Source organism: Apodemus sylvaticus, chromosome 5 (genome assembly GCF_947179515.1).
Source record: "Apodemus sylvaticus chromosome 5, mApoSyl1.1, whole genome shotgun sequence".
In the NCBI taxonomy this organism is placed as follows: domain Eukaryota; kingdom Metazoa; phylum Chordata; class Mammalia; order Rodentia; family Muridae; genus Apodemus; species Apodemus sylvaticus.
This window is the reverse complement of record NC_067476.1, coordinates 53,786,745-53,805,499: the sequence shown is the minus strand read 5'-3', so window position 1 is coordinate 53,805,499 and position 18,755 is coordinate 53,786,745. Positions and strand designations below refer to the sequence as shown.

General features: G+C 46.4%; 1 protein-coding gene across 3 annotated transcripts in view; it reads left to right on the top strand.

Moving 5' to 3' along the window:
- Wipf1 (WAS/WASL interacting protein family member 1) overlaps positions 1-18,755 on the top strand; it is a 105,028-nt gene that overhangs the window by 45,304 nt on the left and 40,969 nt on the right. The window lies entirely within an intron of this gene.

Sequence of the window (18,755 nt, the reverse complement as noted above, 5' to 3'; positions counted from 1 at the left end):
GGGCTTCCCTCCCATCCGAGCTTTTAGTACCAATGCCTGGTGGAGCCCGAGAAGCTGAGATGTGGAGTAGGTTGGCCTCCTTCCTGTTACATGGTGCTACCCTAGAGCAGGGAGAGGCTTGCGGCGCAGCGATGGCTGGGCGTCCCTTGAAGAGCACCTCTTTTGGTTCTCTTTAGCTTTGCTTTGTAAAGTTTGTCAGAGGGCTTTGCTGTTCAGGGAGTTTTGAATTATGCTAATCTGCTGTTCATAGTAGAAAGGGCCTTTTTGTTTTGTTAAAATGCTTTCCAGATGGACACGCTGTCTTTTTTTTTTTTTTTTTTTTTTTTTTTTTTTTTGCATATGTATTGATCCAAAAGCTGTTTCCATTTCTTCTGCTCTCCGTAGGCATTATTTCTTGGCCTGTTTTTTTTTTTTTTTTTTTTTTTTTTTTTTTTTTTTTTTTTTTTTTTTTTAATACCAGCTTCCTGCCTCCACTGTGTTAGAGATGCCAGAAAAGGCTTATGAAGGGCTCTCCTTATACATCTTCCTGACCACACACACACACACACACACACACACACACACACACACACACACACGGCTGGAAGGAGTCTGAGAGAAAGGCGGATCCAGGGTGGCAGATGGTGGGTCGTGCTGAGTGGGGAAGCACTAGAAATTTCTAGGCATTACTGCCAAGTTAATCAGAGTTCAGCTTGAAGGTGAAAAGGGACGAGTTGTCATCTTAAAGCTGGGCGGAAAAATGGCGAGCTTTGTGAGAGACAGTATAGCTTCTCTAAAGAAAAACTAGGAGTGGGCCCCTCAACCTTCCTTTCCTCCAGACCTGACACACGCATGAAGCATCTTTTTCCCAGAATCCCACGAGGTGAGCATAGCACTATGAATCAATACCCACAGCTGTTTGTGTGGATACTCCTTTACCTACCAATTTTGTGATTTCTTCTTGCTAATGAAAACTTAATGCTTTGAGACCAACTAACTACACACTTACCAGACTGTTTTGGTGTCGTCTGTAGTGACCTTGGCTCCTCTGCACTGGTGTTCATCCTGCATTTCAGTATGGATTTTGCATTAGCATTAGTTTGTGGTTTAATAAAACTTTTCACCACTGTGACAAAGTTTCCGGCATGAGCTATGTTGTGGAGGAATGATTGGTTTTGACTCACAGTTGTGAAGGTTTCAGCCTACGGTGTCTGGTTCCTTACTTGTGGCATGACAGGACCACTGTGGAGTAAGGTAATGGAGAGGGAAATTGACTGATCAGTAGCCGGGGAGCAAAGAGAGAGACAGGAAGGGACCGGGGACGAAGTATATCTTTCTAGCTCACAATTTTAGTGGCCTGCTACCTATAAGTAGGTCACACCCATACTGTCTACCACCTTCCAATAATGCAACCAGTTATGAGTCCATCATGGAATCAATCCATTGATGAAGTCAGAGCCCTCAGGGAGCCAGTCACATCTCAACAGTCCTAGCTCTGAACATTGCTTTGGTGGGAGCTAGGCTTCCAAAGCATGAGCTGTAGGAGGAACTCAGATCAAAGCTTTAACAGCTGCAAATCCTAGTGTGGCATAAAAGGAAGTTGTAGAGTTGTAGTAAGGTGTGTGTGTGTGTGTGTGTGTGCGTAGTATGTGTAGAGGAATCCCTGAAAGATTTTATTTTCTCAACTAAAAATTGCTACTTGAGCCGAGGGTGGTGGCGCACGCCTTTAATCCCAGCACTTGAGAAGCAGGGCAGGTGACTTTATGAGTTCGAGGCCAGCCTGGGCTACATGGTGAGACTGTCTGAAGCATGATGAGATGGTATGTTGGAGTCTACAATCATTTGAACCATGTTTAGACCAAGATGTTACACATGTATATATGTATGGACTCATTTGGAGAGGTTGCCAGTGGACACTGCTGTTCTCTGTGTGGCGGTACTTGAAGTGTTGTCTTTGATTTCTGGGCCACCAGTGGGAAGACCCGGTCTTCCTTAAAGGCATTAGAAATCTGTAGGAAGTTCCTGACTTCAGAGGCCGGGGTCTAGGTCCAGTGAAGGGGCTGGCTGCCCAGTGCCTCACCAACGCGCTATGCAGAAAGTTGGCCAGGGGGAGCCATTAAAGGAAAACGAGTGACGCTCCAGCTCAGTTTCTCCCGGCACTGGGCCTTCTGAGGAAAATAACACAATTTCCACAACTCATTGAAGTGAACACACTTGAACCGCCACCAGGATTTCTCCCAGAGCCGCTCCCACAGAGCACCGCGTCTTCCCACCTTCTCTTTGTCCCTTCCTTTCCACTTGCCTATCACCTTCTGAAGGCTTAAGCTAGAATCTTTATGTGTAGATGATGTTTGCTCGCACAGCCGATCAACCCAGAGCGTTAGACAGGGCTCCCTGTAATGGGGAGCAAAGTGCGCCACTGAGCAGTGCTATCAGAGTGAGACGCTGGAGAGGGTGTGCGCAAGCGAGATCATTTGGAAAGAGTAATTAGTATGCGATAGATCCCGATGAATCAGGAAGGACGAATAGTTTACTAAGGGCTAACTTTTTTTCTTTTAAGGATTTATAAGGGAATAGTGGTAAAAGAAGAACTGGAAAAGCCAGAGGTAATTGGCCCTAAAAGACACAAACGTCAGGTTATTGAAGAGCTGTTTTTCCCTTCCTCGGTGCCAGGAACATCTGGCTTTGGGAAGAGTTTAGAAAAGAGACTTGCAGATGCTGTTGTCATCATTTAGAATTCTAGGAGGCAAATAGAAAATAGAATTTTTTGTTTTTAAGAAAGGGAAGAGACTTTAGGACTCCCCCATTTTAAAATTTGGAAACAGACCCAGAAATGTCAAGTGACCTGACAGAGGTTAGAACAGCCGGTGAGTACCATCAGTCCGAGGACTGACCCCAGCACTGGAGTCTGGATACAGGTGCCTCTGTGGTCCCTAGAGTCCCCACTCCTGCCTAATGCAGGGTAGGCAGAGAGCTTGAGGGTTTGACAAAGTAACCTCTGCTTGCTGCTCCTTCTGCATTCTTCTGGCAGACAACAATGTAACTATAATTCTGTGGGCAGAAACCTAATCCATCTTACCCAGGTGAAGCAGGTATGTAATGACCTGGTCCTTGAGAAATAAGGAAGAGGAGCAGTTAGTAATGGGCTGGGGCAGGAAAGTAGACTGACTCTCATAGACACAGATGTGGGTGTGAAACTGTGGCTGAAATCGGTTGTAAAGTATGCATGAGTTTCCGTGTTCCCTGGCCTGGGTGAAGCAATCCTCTGGAGAGCCCGTCATCCTTAGCACTGATTCCATGGCTGCTGGTCCGCCTTTGGAACCCCGAGCAGACTCCGCTGTCTCAGGAGGGGAGCGTCCGGACAATAGGAATGCTCGGTGGAAAGACTAGCATCGTCTGCACACACTCTCATATGCCCAGCAGCGCCTTGTGAATTTTAATGCGGGTCAGCCATCCGGAGTCTAAGGCTAGAGGACCTCTTCTGGGGAAGCTGAATTTGAAGTTGTTAACCTGCGTCTAGACCAGCTCCCAAGGTTCTCCCTCTACACATTCAGCATAGATCACATCTCCGATCCTTGAAAGTGTGGGAGAATTTACATTCATGAGTGGGTAAGCACTTGGGCAGTAGACACCGCCGATGTCCTCTAATCCAGCTCTGTTCTGTTACGGTCTACCTCGAGATAGCGTCCGACAGGTGGAGGGCTCAAGACTGCTCCCCACCTCCCCATCACTTTGGATGTGAGTTGCAAGTCACACTGCCTGTGATTCTAACTCACACGAGCTGCAAATTGGTGTTTCCACAACCCCCCCCTCAGGTTTGACTAATTTGCTAGAGAAGCTTGTAGAACAGTAGGTGACAGTTGTGTGTACTTGTCGATTATGAAGTGTATCACAAAGGACCCTGGGAAGGAGGTTAGTGTGTCACAAAGGACACAGGCTGAAATGTGGGAGACGGGACTTGTGTCCTTCAGTAGACATCTCCACTGTCTACCCTCTAGCTCTCTGGAAACTCTCTAGCCCTATCCTACTGGGTTGGGAGAAGCTTTATTGCCCAGATAATGCTGGATGAAGACTGACCAGGGAAACCTGTCTGTTCAGCATTCTTGGCCTTTCTAGGCAGAGATTCTACCATCCAGGGTGTGGGGCAGGGAACCCCACTGGAATGGAGGGTCTTCTGACTACTGTAAGGCAGAGGCAAGTCAGAGAATTCCTCTGTGGCCTCTTCCAAGAGTAAAGGGCTGGAGAAGATTAGATGTTTCATGATCCGCCTGGGGAAATCCTAGCCTCTGGGGCCTGCCTTTGTCAGGAACTGCAAATGAAAGACACAAGGTGTGCCTTTTAACAGCACAGCCACTCGTTAGGGTCTCTCCAGGGCAGACAGCATCCTCTTCTCCGTGTCCTTTTTCAAACCCTGTTCTTCTCTAAAACATCCCAAGCGGGCTGGAGAGATGGCCCAGTGGATAGAAAACTGGCTGCTCTTCTAGAGGACCCAGATTCGATCCCAGCACCCACACAGCTCAGAACTGTCTGTAACTCCAGTCCGGGGAGATCCAGCGCCTTCTATTAACCTCTGTCTGCACAAGGTGCATATATACATGCATACAGAACAAAACCTATACACATGAAGTAAATAATATACTGCAAGCAGGGAGGGGCACTCAGGGTCAGCGTTGAAGCTTTCCCCCAGTTGTTCTTCAGCACTGATCAGGTAGCCTGGCTAGCCAGTCAGCCCCCAAGGTCACTCCTGTCTCCGCCTCTGCAGCATTGAAGTTGCCAGCAGGAACTGCCATGTCAGGATTTTAAACGTGGGCTCTGGACACGTGAACTAAGGTTCTCAGGGTTGCGGAGCAAGAACTTTATCAACTGGGCCATCAACTCCCCTACAAGTCCTGAGAAAGAAGAGAGGGCACAAGCAGGCTCTGCCACTAGAACTCACAAGGCCCTTTAGGATCCTGGGCTTTTAGTACATAGTCAGGGTTGTTTTCTGATTGCTTTGTTTCCCTCTGTTCCTTCTCTCCCCTCCCCCTCCTTCCTTTCTTGACATTTCCTCTTAATTCAGAAACATTTATTGGTCACCTTCCATGTAGACCTTCTCGTCCAGTTGGAGGCTGTGAACCTTGAGCAATATACCTAAAAAACACTCCATGATTTTCATTGTTTTTGCAACAGGGTCACTCTGTAGCTCAGACTGGTCTCAAATTTGCCTCAGCTTCCCTTGTATGGGGATTACAGGCACGCCTCACCATACCCGGCTTTTATAAGGTACACTTTTAGAAGGTTAGAGAGTCATGTTTACTGAGTAAACAGGAAAAAGAAAGAAACGGGACAGTGATGAGTGTAGATTTACGTGGGTGATGGGAGTGATGCTCGTGAGAAGATGGTATAGACCTGGAAGGAGTAAAAGAAGATGCCACACGGGTAGATGGGAGGACGCATAGGATAGCAGAGGCAGGATCGTGCCTGGCATGCCCAAGGAATAACCAGAAACCACTGCAACTCAGGCAGAGAAGCGAGAAGGCAGACATTGGGAACAGAGTGCTGGAGGGCCAGTAGGTCAGCAGGGGCTGTCTCTTATTCAAAGTGGGAAATAACTTTGGAGCAATCGGGAGATGGGAGGAAGCGCTGTGGCCGTACTGTACTGTAGACTGTGGGAGTGAGAGAAAGGGAGAAAGAAAGGGTTAAGAATCCCATGTGCTGCACCAGAAAGAGGGGGTGGGAGGGAGGTGCCACAGGCCAGGCTCACAGACCTGAGGAGGTGCGCGGCCTGGAGGGTTGAAGGTAAAAACAATAAGAGCAGCTAGAGAAATAGTTCTGTTAAGAGTGCCTGAGTGCCGGGTGGTGGTGGCGCACACCTGTAACTCTGGGAGGCAGAGGCAGGTGGATTTCTGGGTTTGAGGCCAGCCTGGTCTACAGAGTGAGTTCCAGGACAGCCAAGGCTACACAGAGAAACCCTGTCTTGAAAAAACCAAATCCAAACACAAAAAAAAAAAAAAGAAAGAAAAAAAGAAAAAAAAGAGTGCCTGAGTTTTGCTCTCAGCAACCAAGTGGAGTTACACTACCTGTAACTCCAGCTCTAGGGACCCGAGGCCCTCTACTGACCTCCTTAGGTACAGCACTCACATGCACATACCCACACATACATATAATTAAAAATAAAACCTAAGAAACAAAATTCGGTAAGATTAACTGTTGGGTTGAGTAACATTTGGAGGAGAGAGGAATCAAGAAAGATTCCTAGAATTTTGGCCAAAGTACTTGAAAAAACGGAAATGCTATGAAACAGAAATGAAGGCAGTGGGCAGGTGGCTATGCAGCAGGGGAACATTACCGAGTTCCAGATAGACCTGATTGAGGGCCAAGTGGAGGGTGGGGTGTATCTGTGTATAACTAAAAGAGGGTTCTAGAAGACACCAACAACTCTTTCTCTATGGTCTCAGCAGTGCGGCGTCACTCCAGAATGACCCTGTGACCCATGAAACACTTGTAGAGGAGGTGAGGCAGGGCTGCGGTAGCGTCTTGTGGAGCCTTTGATTTCTGTGTCTGCTCAGAGAGACGGAGCTCTTGGGGTAAGTGGGAGGAAGGAAGGCTTCTTGTCTCAAACCTTGCCTTTATTGCCAACGGATTCGATAATATTTGTTTTAAGAAACAAAAGTTCGTGTCTTAACAAAACTGGCAAAAGCAATGGCTGATCAAGTCCAGCCTTCCTTTGCCGATGTGGAAATGACAGTGAGACACGTCAGACAGCCTCAACCTTTACATTTATGTTGATATTGTATTAAAAATAATTGGGGTTGCATTTATCACAGACATGGTGCAGTTCCAAAATTTTAGGGAAGTAATCTTAAGTTATTTTCCTATGGAAAAGGAGGTGTATTACAGCATCCAGGGAACTCTGAGTTCTCACAGATAAATTCTGAGTCGATGCAACGCTGTTAACTTATATTTCAACATTTTAAGTCACTTTTCTGTCTTTGCTTTTAACTAGCTTGAGTGGAGCCTGGTGGAATAGTCATCCTAGGATTCAGGAGGCAATGCCAGCAGGGTTGTGAGTTTGAAGCCAGCTTATCTCCATGGCCAGAACATATCTCAACAAACAAACAATCAGAAAGCAGCTTATATGGACAAAAAAACCCCCCAACTATTTAAAACAGTGCTTCATTAACTCACTGCAATGATCCTCGTATTTCTTCACGGAAACAGATTAAATCCTGAATTCTTACCGCTGCTCTCAAATACCAAGAGCACATTTGTCTGTCTGTAAATTATCTCCATCAGCTCTTCAACCTGCATCAGAGGCAGGTGCAGTGTGAGTCTTGTTTACTCGGATGAGAAGTCCTCAGGGAGGAAGGGACTTGATTAAATTCCACAGGTCTGTGTGTGTTCAGAGCTCCCCCCATCCACTTCCCAGAAGCAGGAAGTAAAACAAACTGGAGCATTTTAGTAGTTCAAAAAGCATTTTATAATTTTACATGTCCCACAGCAGCACTGCAGAATGATCTTCACGATAAGCCTGAAATAATGTGGAATCCACACATTTCAAGTAGCTGCTCTTAGGTGGGAAGATGCATGAATAACATGTTTTCCTTGGCCTCTGCTCCATACGGTGATGGGCACCTTGGGGCAATGTTACCTGTAGGTTAAAACCATGCTGATCAGGCAGACACACAGAACACCTGACCTCTCCCCCCGACAAAAGCCTTTAGCCAGCAGCAGTGTCCTGGTCTGTATGCCCAGATATAACTTGATGTGGGGATACTGTCGGGCAAATGCTCCAGAGAGATCTGAGTGACAGGTTCTGCAGGCCTTAGAAGTAATCCAAGACCCAGAGGCCACAGCACAGGGTACTGGGAAGCTGCATTCTATTCCCTCCACGCAGGCCAGAGTGGTGTAGGGATGGGGGTCAGCTCAGCTCCAATAGCAACATCATCCCAGAGAGGGTGTTTGGAGAAGCAGTGCTCTCCATAGTTGGTATTTGTTGTTTGCCCTCACACAGAAATGCTGGTTATCAAACAATCGGGGTGCTTCAGTTGCCTCAGTGAACAACAGAGTCCCCAAGACTTCTGTGATTCCACAGCTGAAAAGCCAGTGCCAGGCTCTGCTCTGGGACCGAGGTCCAGCACTAGACACGGTGCAGTTATGAAACGTGTTGCCTGTGGCCTCTGTCCTACCCTGAGCAAATGAGAACAAAGCATTCCTGTGAGCAGTGACAAGATGTTTCCACTGAGGCCCAGGATGGCAGAATTGCAACCGGACACCTGCAAGCATGTGTCCGGTTGACTGGTTCTGTGGCTCAGCCTCTTCCACAGCAGCCCAGGCTATTCCACACTTGCTGGCAACGTGGCTGCATCGGTCATGGCTATGAAAGAAACAGAGGTAAAGCGCCCCCTCCCCCTCCAGGGATGATTCAGATTCCTGTTTTCAATGACCCCAGTTTTTAAAAGATAAGAATTCTGCCGGAAAACATTTATCTCCCTCTGTTCTTGCATTCTCTACTTTGCATTAGAAAGGTGGTTATTACTTCAAACAAGGGCTTGCTGCTAACTCAGATTGCTGAGGACTACCTGCCCAGAGTAGGTAAAGGGTCCCTATAACCCGAACCCCAGGAGTTACTCGCAGGGGCCTAACATTTGCCTTGTGCAGCTACAAAAGGAAGTCTTCAGAACTGGATTTTTTTCTGAGTAGACCTCAAACTGACTTAAAAAAAAAAAAAGATCTCCCACAAACATAGTAAACCCAGATGGTGGATCCCAGAGATGGGCGAAGAATCTCTGTGCCCATCCCCAAAGCACCCACCTGGCTTTTAAGATGGTGTAAGATAGACTGTTGACTTCATATGCAGGGGCTTCCAACCTGAAGTCTATAAGCTGGATAGAGAAATGGTGCTTCTGGGGCTGGGGAGATGCCTCAGTGGCTAAGGGCACTTTAACCACTCTTTCAGAGGAGCTGGGTTTGATTCCCAGCACCCATGTGGCTCACAATTGTCTATCACTCCAGTTTCAGGAGGTGTCAAGCCTTCTTCCACGAACCCCAGGCATGCATGTGGTGCACCCATGCACCACTCATACGCATAAAATAAAGATGCAAATACCCAAGGAGGAAGTCGAGCTTCCCTGTCTTTGCCAGCCCCTAGGGACTTTGCGTTTCCTTGGATTGTGTGTGAATGTATCAGCGAAGTGAAGTAGAACTCAGGGCCCTTGTGACGTCATCTCCTGTAGAAAATTGTAGATGTTTTATGTCACCAGGCAGCAGGCAGCATACAAGATAGTGAAATTCAAGTTCTTATATCAAACCCCTCCTTCAGACCCACAGTCTGCGACAACAGCAGGCGTTTCTTGGTTAGCTTCCCTGCCTGTGGAATGGATTTAATGATTCACTTTGGGGAAGGAAGTATAGCAGAGAGGAGGGGATGCCCTTCTGAGATCAAGTTGCAGAGACTTCCGCCTTCACTGTCTTGTTCTCTGAAGAAAGCCAACCACAGTGCCATGAACAACCATCCTATAGAGAACTAAACGCCACCGAGCCAAGGGAGGCATTTTGCCAACAGCTGGGCAGAGGTGGTGGGAGAGGGTTGGGCTGGGGAGGCCGGAGACTGGGCGTGAGTAAGCTCAGAAGCAGTTTCTCCCTCAGTCAAACCTTCCAGTGAGATTACAGCCCTGGCTGAAACCTTGGCTGCTGTGCTGTGATGGATAGTGAGGCATACAGCTAGGCTGTGTGAGAATATCTCTGCCCTGTGGGTTCTGTGCCATAATGTAATGGTCTTGGTTTAAGTGCTCAGGTTCTAGGGTAATTTATTACACAGCAGTAGATTAATTGTGCATATTATAATTGCAGACACCTGTATATTGTTTATGCCCATTTCCACTTTGAAGAACATAATAGGCTATCCACTAGATCTTGCTATTTAACGCACAAGGAAACACATACTCTAATGTATAACTAATTTGTTTTAAGTCGTTTTGATGTCATGAAGCTCCCTTATTGAATTTCTCAGTTCCTAAAGTCTTCAGGGCTTATGGAAAACTCAAATTAAAGCTCAGTAAGCTAGGGCTGGAGAGATGGATGACTGCTCTTCCAGAGGTCCTGAGTTCAAATCCCAGCAACCACATGGTGGCTCACAATCATCTGTAAAGGGATCCAGTGCCCTCTTCTGGTGTGTCTGAAGACAGTGGCAGTGTACTCATACACATAAAATAAGTAAATTAATTTTTAACAACAACAACAACAACATCACTATTAGAAGGACATTGGTAGGTGTTATAGCTGTTTCTGTCATATGGGAGTTATAGACAGAAGCTGAATCTCCAAGCTCTGAAAACTGAAAGATGAATATGAAGATGGTTGTTCCCTTGCAGGTGGGGCTGACAGCAGAGTGGTCTAACAGCTGGTGGGAGCAAGTGCCGGCCAGCTAGAGCAAAGGACAGTCTGAATAACAGGCAGTGGGTAACTGTACTAGCTTAATGTGTGAGGGGGAAGGCATGGGGGGGGGGATGTGTGCTCCTCCAGACTCTCCCACTGCCTGAGCTGCCTCCCTTCCCTCCCCAGCACTGTGTGTCATGTGTCCCTGTTCATGGTTTAGAAGATGATTTTGAGAACTACGGATATGAAAAATTAAAAGATTAAAAAAAATAAAAATAAAAATCAGATCCCATTACAGATGATTGTGAGCCACCCATGTGGTTACTGGGAATTGAATTCGGGACCTCTGGAAGAGCAGTCAGTGCTCATAACTGCGCAGCCTTCTCTCCAGCCTGTACACATAACTTCTTATAGAGGATGGCATGGTCTGGGAAATGCATTGTGGGTGATTTCACCATTGTGCTAATATCACTGAGTGCACTTATACAATAGGCAACTGGGCTAAGCAGTATCCGACAGGACTGTCATCATCTCTGAGGCCTAGTCTCTGACTGAAATGTCATTGTGTAATGCTTGATTCTGTTACTTTGGTAGTGTGAATTGTCAGAAAATTGTGTAGTTTGTTGTAAATGCTTGAAGTTTGGAAATTTGCTTTAAGAAATTATCAAGAGCCTATACATGTATGAATAGTACGAGATGATCCACTGAGGGCCTGGTAAGATGCTTCAGTGGTTAAGAGCACATACTGCTCTTCCAGAGGACCTGGGTTCAAGTCCCAGCCCCCACATCCAGCAGCTCCAGAAGGATCCAGCACCAGTGTCCTCTTTGAGTACCTTATTATGTTCACACATCTACGCACAGATACAGACACATGCACATTACTAAAAATAATAAGAATAAAAAAATTTTTTTGAAAAGGGAGATCAATTGAAGCTGTGGATCAAAGTTTAAGGAGGTTACACATCAGGCCCAGTTTAGAGGGAAGGATTCTCTGTGCTTTTTGCCTCCCAAACTTCCCGTAAGGTGTACACACTGCCCCCTTTGTCTTCTTTCCCTTCTAGAGCAGAGGGAAAGAGTGGGCAGGACCAGGGGACCCAACAGGCACCTTCATTGTACCCTCATCCGCAAAATTCAATTCCATTTAATTTAATTCCACAAATTCCAAGGCCGAATGTCTTATTGGCGCGAAAGTCAAGAATAGTGTCTAATTCTACAAAATCCAGTGTCATGGCCCTACTAGATATGGCCAGGTCACACTGAGACTGTGCTAGAAGCAGAGAAGACACAGGGGAAGGCTTGCTACAAAGAGAATGCTGGCCATCTTCCAGGAGAGGGCGTTCATGGTCATGCTGTAGGGAACGAACAAGAACAGAGCACCAGGACCCACCTGCACATGGCCGGTGGTGCAACTCGATACTTTGTTAATCTAAAAAGAACCTAATTTAAAAAAGAAAACTTGACTTCTGTGTTAAAATGATGTCTTAGATGTCTTCGGTTACTTGAGATGCACACTTGAACTCGAGCTTGTCCCATGTCACCTTTTGAAATGCTGTGAGACACTGCCAGTTCTGCCTGGCTTATGCTCCTCGTGGTGCTAATCTGCCTTTACCCATCTGCAGAAGACAACAAGCTGCCTCGTGTGGAAGGGTTGTGGCTGCAACACAATGGTGCTTAGCTGTGGCCCCGTTTGCCCCTCCCTTGGTCTCTGGGTTTGCGATTCCAGTGGTTTTCTGCACACACCTGGGAACTCTCTGGATCTCAAGCTCTGTGTGCGCAAATCCCTCTTGTGTGAAAGCTGGCCCTGGTCCTTTTCTACGCTTCTGATTGATACCTCCTGCTTCTCTGTCTTGTTGTTCCTTCCTGTTAAGTATTGCTCAGGTACATCTCATGTTTCCTCCATCCCACTCCAGCTGAGACAAGCAAAGCCTGCCCGGACCAAGACATATTCATCTCCTGTTTACAATATTTCTAGTCTTTTCCTGCACTGCCACTAGAGTGAACATGAAAATAGCCATGGTAAAGAACTTAAATGGTTTCCATGGGTTCCTCAACAGTTCTACTCAAAGGTACAGATTCCTGAACACTGCCTGGCCCTGGACACCTCTCCAGTTTCACCTTGCACACAGGTGTCTCCCCAGATCTCTTGCTAGCCGTATCTGACAGCACTTCATTCAGTGCCTTCTCCTTCTATCCCTGGTTCCTCTAAGCGCAGGCGCACTTCCCCCAGGAAGCCATCCCTCTGCATTGCTTGGTAGCATCTACCGTACGTTCTGCGTGCCTGTCACTGCCAGGTCAGTTGTGGCGGACTCATGTGCCCTCCTCCCTACCTCTCCCGAGTCCGGAGTCCCTCACTCCTACCTGTGGTACTCTCCTCTCCTACCTCAGTACTTACACAGGAACTTGCCATTGTAGAAAGTTAGTAACTGGGTTGGATGAGAGTCCGGTGGATACATGCTGACTATGTTAAGGGTGCAAAGAAAAGAAACCTTGTAACTCCAAGGAGGATCTTGCTGAATAGAGTATAACTTAAGATGTTAACATTTGCTTTTTCCTATAAAAGAATTCTTTCAGATTTCTGTACATGAAGACAAAATAGAATTTAGAGCAATACTTTCTTTTGAAACTACATCTGTATAGTCTTTCTTCTTGTCTCGTAACAGGGGGCTGTTCTTTCCATTCAAGCGATGGCCCTTCGGGCCTGCTTCAGCTTTGGTTCATTGGCCAGGACACAGAACCTCTCTGGGTTTGCTTACTCTATTCATACATAAGAGAGTTGATTGGCTCAATGGTTTCTAATATACAGTTTCTGTTCTGAAATACTAGAGCATGTTAGGGCTTCCAGGGTCCTGAAGTTGGGAACTTCCAGTCATAATGGGTTTGTTCTTAATATATGTAAACCCTCCTTCTGGCACATTATATATGAACATGGAGTTAAAATGTATGGGTCACTATTCTAACCCATTGAGGAAATCAGTTACGGTAAATACTTTCCAAAACTGTAATCATTTGTTTTAACCCTGATACCGTATGTAGAACATTCATTGTGTGCGGCCTGAGGGAGGGAGGGAGAGCATTCCCAAGGGGTCATTTGCACTAAGCAAGTGTAAATTATTCACCCTCTGACCTAGAACCTCTATGTCTGTCATCACTTCTATAGCAAAATACCAGCTGTGCACAAGTTTGTATATAGGCATCATTTTTTTCAGACCTGGAACTCGCTCTGTAGATCAGGCTAGCCTCAAACTCATAGCAATCCTCCTGCCTCTGCTTCCTGAGTGCTGGGGTTAAAAGTGTGTCTCCACATGCATACTCTATAAGCATATTCGTGCCAGCATAGTTATAAAGGCAAAGTAGAAAGAACTAAGTGACTTACAGCAGGAGGATGTTAAGTAAAAGACTCCACTGTCATTTAAAACTCACATTTTCAAAGAGCATTTAAGTAGTATGAAAGAATAGGAAAAGTTGGGCTGGAGAGATGCCTCCATGGTTAAAAGCACTGGCTGCTCTTAGAGAGGCCCCGGGTTTGATTCCCAGGACCTACTTGACAGCTCACAACTGCCACTTCTAGGGTTTCTAACTCTCCCTTCTGGCCTCTGTGAGTATTGCAAGCATGTGGTTTATATATATATATATATATATGTGTGTGTGTGTGTGTGTGTGTGTGTATGTGTGTATATATGTATGTATATATATATGAAAACAAAAACAAAAAACAATGTTATCAACATTCATTGCACATATATGTGTGTGTGTGTCTTTGAGTGTGTGTATATATATATATATGTATGTATGTATATATATATATATATTGCTGTTCTTAAACAAAATAAATATTTTTTTAGAAAATAAAACCTAGGTGTCAAAAGATACTTCAGAACCACGTACATGCATAATCCTAACTTTAAAATATTTGAGGCATATATACAACTAGAAAAAAAACGCTTTCCAAAGTTACCAGTGGGTGAGTGGGTATCATAGCTAATGCCAATAATCACAGTATTTGGGAGGTAGAAGCAGGAAAGTCAGGAGTTCAAGGCCTGCCTGGTCTAGATAGCTTTGTGAGACTCTGTCTCAAAATACAAAAACACCCCCCAAGTTATCAACAAGCATTGCCTCCTATCACCACTGTAAAAATCTTTAAAAAATTTATTGTGTCTTCGCTTTCAATTAGCCCAGAAGCCCTGAATACCCAAGGCACAAATCGCATAACAAATGACTCCCATGAAGAAGTATGGAGAGGGTCCTGATCCTGGGAAGGATTAATCTAGCATTGGAACGGAATATAAGGACAGAGAAAAAGGAGGGAGGCGATTGGAGAAGGGATGGAGAGAAGAAGGTTTATGAGACATATGGGGAGGGGGGATCCGGGAAAGGGAAAATCATTTGGAATGTAAACAAAGAATATAGAAAATAAAAATATTAAAAAAAAGAGTAGATGCATGCTATTCTCATATTTTAGGAAGGATAAAAGGCATGGAATGCTTGTCACAGGCACTATTCTGAGTGCTACAGATGTGGGAAGATGGAGGATCTGGTGTCTGGTAACACTGGCCTGGAAGGGCCACAGACAGTGGCAGTAACTGTCTGGGGCAGTGAGGATCCAGGATTGAACGGCACAATAGGCGAGTGAAGAAAGAGGTGGCTGTGTGCCTCACCTCAGGTGACACCATGCCAGGGCTCACAGATGCCCATGGGACCATCTTCAGTGGTGTCCTCTTTCAGAACAATCCATCCAGCTTTAGGAGGATGCTGGGCCGCCCCTGACGCTCACACTGACCCCACATCCCAGGAAGGAAGGCCTCCAACAAACCCATGTCAGTTACCGATTGGCAAGGCTTTTGCTGTTGTTTTTCTATTGCAAGGCCAGGGTTTGAACCCAGGGCGTCTCGGAAGCCAGTGAGCACTCTACCACTGAGCTAAAGCCCAGACTTTTATGTGAAGTTTTAAAAAAAAAAAGATTTATTTATTTAATGTACACTGTAGCTGCCTTCAGACACACCAGAAGAAGCCATTACAGATGGTTGTGAGCCACCATGTGGTTGCTGGGAATTGAACTCAGGATCTCTGGAAGAGCAGTCAAGTGCTATTAACTGCTGAGCCAGCTCTCCAGCCACCATTATTATATCAATTTTTAAAAGCCCCTTTTAGAAATGGTTGACTCAGTGACCTCAAGATACAGTGCATTATTATGCAAAGCCAAGATTTGCAAAGCTGGGCTGGACACAGTTTCTCTGTTATAGCCCTTGGCTGTTCCGGAACTCACCAGGCTGGCCTTGAACTCACAGGGATCCACCCGCTTCTGCTTTCTGGGTGCTGGGGTTAAAGGTGTGTGCCACCACACCCGGCCTCCTAAGTCAGATGTTTTTATTGAGGGATTTTCTTGTAAGGATGGGCAGTGAAGGAGGCAGGAAGTCCAGGACAGCACTAAGAGAGGTGTTTACCATGTTTGAGCACAGGCTCCTGAGGCAGATCATGAAGGGTGAGATTCTTGCTGTTTCCTTTGCCTTGCCTGTGTTACTACTCCATCATTAGCATCATCATATCACCTCACCACCACCATCACCATCACCATCACCACCATCATTATCACCACCACCATCACCACCATCTTTATCACCACCACCATCACCACCATCTTTATCACCACCACTATCACCATCACCACCATCATTATCACCACCACCATCACCATCACCACCACCACAGTCATGATCATAAACATTACCACCACATGAGATTGGAGTTGATGATACTTAAAAGCACCTATAACACTCCTTATCACATAGCAAGAGTTCAGCAACTGATGGTTATTGTTGTTCTTAGTTATTGTTGTTCTTGGTATTCATATCATAAGGATTGTTGAAGGCACAGGCGCAGCTGGGTCCCTAAGAGTCCTCCAGGTGCCTGCATCCCTACAGAACAGCCGCTATCCTCTTCTCTATCTATGGTTCACTGTCGTTTTCTCCTCTTTGCTCCCCTCTGTCCGGACTCCAAGATTCCCAGTTCCTTCTTCTGAGACTGGAGGTGTCTGGGGGTTCCTTCTGCTTTCCTCCCAGGCCAGACCAGTTCACCGTGTGAGCAGCATCCTGCGTGTGCCTCCCTGGTCCAGGGGTCAGCTCTTTTCCAGTTGGCTGGGGCTGGAGTTGCTCTCATGAGGGGGATGAAGACACAGCACAGAAGCGCTTACGGATACTGAACTTCAATTCTGAATAGTCTAGGAGACTGTGAGAAACATTTCTAAAGGACATAAAACCATGGATAAGGAACAAGATGCACTTTAGCATTTTCCCATGAATACTGATTCATGTTTCTAAGACTTGTTAGTTATTGTTAAAGTCCAAAGAGGAAACTGTGTGACTCAGAACTGTGGAAATAAAAGAAAACCTCAACGACATTTGCTGAACTTGGCCTTTGTAGGCCATACCCTTTCTACCTCTGAACAGTTCACCTTGTAGCCTGCCCCTCTCTTCAGCCTATTCACACAAGAGCCAAGAAAAGCAGTGTGCGCACCACACGGAGAGAAGCCAGTCAGCCTTCTCAAACTTTTCTGGAATGGAGAGAGACCTGTGTGATAGCTCTGTCAAGGGATAGCACCTCTGCACGTAGACCTTCCCACAGACCACATGTCTCTGTCTTCTGACATTGCTAAAGAACCACTACTCTGGGCCTTCAGCAAGATAAGAAACCTGTTAGTTGGGAAGTTAGACCACACTGGCCTGCAGGCTGTGTCTGACCTAGGCCGCTGTGCCTCGGGTGCCAATGGCTCAGTGTCTGCAGGCAGCTGAGGACAGGCAGGTGGACACGGAGGCGGGCTGGTGCTTTCCGGCTTGGAGAGGGCTTTGTTCCTCTGGGCCATCTGTCTTTTCCAGATGCCTCTGATGTGGTATTTCCCCTGGCCAGGGACTAGCACGGAAACACTGAACACAGTTCGCTCTGGCCGTCAAGTGTTCTTTCCAGGGCCCTCTAGAAGGTTCTGCTGGGTTTGACCAGCTGCAGAGGCTGGCCAGTGGCGAACCACCTAGAAAGGCAAATGGCAGAAAGTGTAAGGCTTGTAACAGCCCTCACGAGTGTACCCTGAGCAGGTAGGCCAGCCTCAGTGTCATAGCCAACCCCCGAGAAGCAAACTACTGTTTAACTGTTGGAATCATTCCAACACATGATCTGGGCCCTGCATTTTTTTTTTTTTTAGTTAAAAACCTCACCAGCCTCGATGACACAAAATATTAAACTTAGTCATCCTTTCCGTTCCCCCCCTCCCATCCCCGAGGGACCAAGGGTAAAGAATGCTCCATCAGCCGTGAGGTCAGTTTTCTTGTATGACCAAAAATGAAGGATTTTTTGTGTACCCTTAACCCTGTGTAGTTAAGTACTTCAAAAGAACAGCATCAAGCCTAGATTAAAAGCAAGATTTAAAAAGTGGCTGGCAAGGCTCATCTCAAGTAAAAGTGTATTTGAAATAAACATCAAATGCCTTTGGAAATTTTGTTGGGTGACACCTCTTTGATCAGAAAAATAACTGCTTTTACAGAAAATGCTGCTTCCCAAAACCAAGTAAAACACTGGTCTCTATTACTAATGTTGTTGTCGCTGTTGCTGTTGTTGTCAGGGTCACAGTACATAGCCCTGGCTGGCCTGGTACTGACTCTATAAAGCAGGCAGCCCCCAAACTCAAGAGCCCTGCCTGCTTTGCCTCCCGGGAATGAAACGCAGGTACCACAAGGTCGAGCTACAGACTGTTTTTAAATGAGCAAAAATGAAAACGAAAATTCAGTACCGGCAATTTTCAAGATGGCGGTTAGACTATGTATTCTTAGGATTCCTTCTCCTCTCTTAGTTCTGCAGGGCAAGCACCCTGGCAGGAAGACTCCATGGACAGGTCTCAGCAACGGGAGACTCTCGTGGGCTCAGAATGAGCTACCTACCGATTAGGAGCAGCCCAAGGAAGAGGTGTCACACTTGCTTTCCCTGGAGAGCAAAGTGGCCGGGAGCCACCTGTCACTTAAGATGGGAACCCCTGTCAGACTGGTGTGGTTCTGCTCCTGCAGCCACACTGGGCAGATGTCTCTCTACTGCATCCCGACCTCAGGGTGGGCAGCCTTGCAGGTCACTCCTTTAGCACATAACACAATTCCTGCATAAGCTGGACCTTCAGCTTCCTACATGGGTGTAGCTGTGGCCAAGGTAAACTGAGCTCTTGGGTCTGTTTTGAATTGGAACTAGCTGAGCTGTTTATTTCCTTTAAACCATACACAGATACGTGTGAGCTGTCTGTCTATTTGAGGACTTTTCCCCACATGGTATCAGCATACCGCTTCCTCCCAGGTCATTGCCTTGAAAGAGTTTTGTGACGGGAGAGAGAGATTCCTGCCAGCTCCGTGTAGCGGTAACGAGGGGGAGCAGAGCAGCCCTCCCCTGTGTGT